The sequence below is a fragment of the Phoxinus phoxinus genome (assembly GCF_949152265.1).
Source record: "Phoxinus phoxinus genome assembly, chromosome: 1".
NCBI lineage: Eukaryota > Metazoa > Chordata > Actinopteri > Cypriniformes > Leuciscidae > Phoxinus > Phoxinus phoxinus.
The window spans coordinates 35797116-35799837 of NC_136876.1; positions in this window are offsets into that span (position 1 = coordinate 35797116).

Sequence of the window (2722 nt, forward strand, 5' to 3'; positions counted from 1 at the left end):
AGTACCAGTGCTATGTGCAAAAAAAGTTACCGTTACAGCCCTACTCTACCTCAAATCATTCGGCTTTTTGAGAAGACGCAATTACTTTTCTAAGCATTTGGTTTAAGGATTTTTGCTCGGCAGACCATTAAATAGGGAAAAAATGGCTATTTTCACTTGGGTTAGTTAGCACCACACCGAACACCTGAACAGAATAGTAAGGTGCTAAAAAGCACTTTGAACACCTTAGAAACCCTCTTGCAACACCCTATATGACTGGCGAGTTTTATCCTAGCACCATCGCATTGCGTTTAGATAATATAAAAGTCTAGTTGTTATTGTTCTCTGACATAGTTAACCAATCAAAAGAATCTTTTAAGGAGTTGATGGAGTTGAAGTACTGTCAAGAGAGGCTTTACTTTACTTATAAGAGTTATAACAGTCCTAATCCAGTGATTGGCCAATCTTTTAGCATGTTATTGAAATAGTAAATACTACAGAGCAGTGTGTCAGCTCTATGGGGAGCATGAGAATTTACTCCACTGTTTGCGCTTCCTGCTTCTCGGCTTTCACAGAAAGATTCAGTGTGGAAAATTAGCACTCTACAACTTGATTGTCTAATATCTGAATATGTATATTTTTAATGCTTAGCTTTTTTTGACCTAAAAACGCTGAATAAACGACTATATAAAGATCCATGTTATGAATACTGGCAGATGTTCCTTTTGATCCTTGAGCTTAAATATTCTTGATATTTTGGATGTAATTATTAGTCAGTTATTCGTCTTAATCCAAGGTGAAGCTCATTAATTCAACTTTATTTTTTGCCTTGTAAAGTGATTTCTAAAGAAGAGGTAGCCTATTTTGAATGTTAATACTGTGACTTGCTCTAATGCAACAAGACGTTTTGAGGACACCTTGGTGTTTCTAGGGTGGGGTAGAAACTCAAAAAACCTCAGACCATTTTAGATGAGGCATTAAAATGACACGCCTCCATCTCAATCGTTTCTGCTTAATCCCGACTATTTTGTTTCTGCCGCATATTCTCGGCATAATTCAGGCAAGTTTTTAATGATTTCGAGTCTAAATCCACGGCTATCATCCACGCTATTCTCCACCGGCTCTAGTGCTCAATTATTGTGTATTTTTAGAGGTGAGCAGCACACTTGTGTGTTTGGTTTGAATATTCCCATTATGAGTGGGATCTCAGGTGTGGGGGGTAAACAAACCCCCCTAGCATTCGTCGACGCGGTGCATCCGACGGCGATGTTTATCCCTCAATTCGCTCTGACGACACAACCCAGATGCATTAGCAAACCCCAGACCAAATCAGGAGTAATAAAATCATTCATTTTGGTTAATGAGGATATTAACAGCAGCAGTTGTGTTTAAGCACAAACAAGAACAACAACATTAATAATTGCAACTCTCTAGTGCTTGGCTGATGTAAGCGTTTAATAATTAACAACTCTGTGTCTTATCCCCCAAAGGTTTGCCTCTTATTATCCAACTGAGTTACGAACGGGTAATTACTCTGCCACTAGATGGTCAAAACACTCGTCTCGAATGCATTCAGGTCTGCGGTATCAAACCCCTCATTCAATCAATTCTCTGTTCGTCTCGTGTTTATTGTTATAAAGTCGAGAACATGCCGTTTCGATTTATTTCTCTTTTTTTTTTGCTTTCACTGGAGGATTACTCCTTTACCTCCTGTGTTTACATATTAGTGCTAATCCAATTGAGTCAACAAGGGCACTTAGCATTGACTGAGGAACTGAAGGGCGGAGGGGTGGTTATTAATTTAAGACGTATTCCAGATTTTAAGCTTTCGGGGAAATAGTTCTGAAACATCTGTTCTGACAATCCCAGCAAATGGTGTGTTTTCTGGGTTAATGACTCAGCTGCGTGTCAGGGCCATGTGCTTTTTGAAGCGTGCTTCCGCGACCGGCCTGTAGAGGGCGCAGCTGAGCCTCCCTCACCCCTGGAGAAATAACATCAACTGTTGTTTTGACATTAGCACTGGGGGCATCGGGAATAAAGAACGGACAAACAAGCAGCGATGAAAGAGAAGATCTCTGGGAAAGGCTCTGTGTGGATGACAAACACGGGGCTGTGGGAGACACAGTGGATGTCTGTGTTGCCAGGTTGATTTAAGGGCAAACGGATCGCTGTAATGAGGATTCTGATCCCTGAGCTCTGCCACGACCCTCCTACTCGCCATCATCCCCCTACAATCGGTCGGGACCTTTGACCTGAAGGACACACCCTGTCAGCTGAAACTAATTAGAGTTTGATGACGTGTGACCGGAACGCTGTCTAACGGCAAAATGGGGCAGTTTAGAGAGAAAAAAGACATATGAAAACAAGGGAAGTGTCAAATGCTGTGAAGTAAAATGGACAGCACATATCCACCAATAAGAGGGAATACCGGTAAAATGGGGCGCTTAATCCTCATGTTCGTTTAGGAGTCTCAGAGACCCCAAGGCATTTAAAAAAATAAGTCAAAATAAAATCTTATGACATCTGATTTTAAAGTTATTAACTAAATTGTAGCATGATACTAAACATACAGTGTGCAATATTTTGCATGTTGGATGTTTAGAGATCCCAAATATTGTACTTGATCTCATTAATAATGGCTGGTATTCAGAAACATATTATTAACAATGATTAACATTGACAGCATCTAAGCATTTATTAACAACTTTTGTTCAAAACAATGAAAGTTTAGTTTCATTGAAAA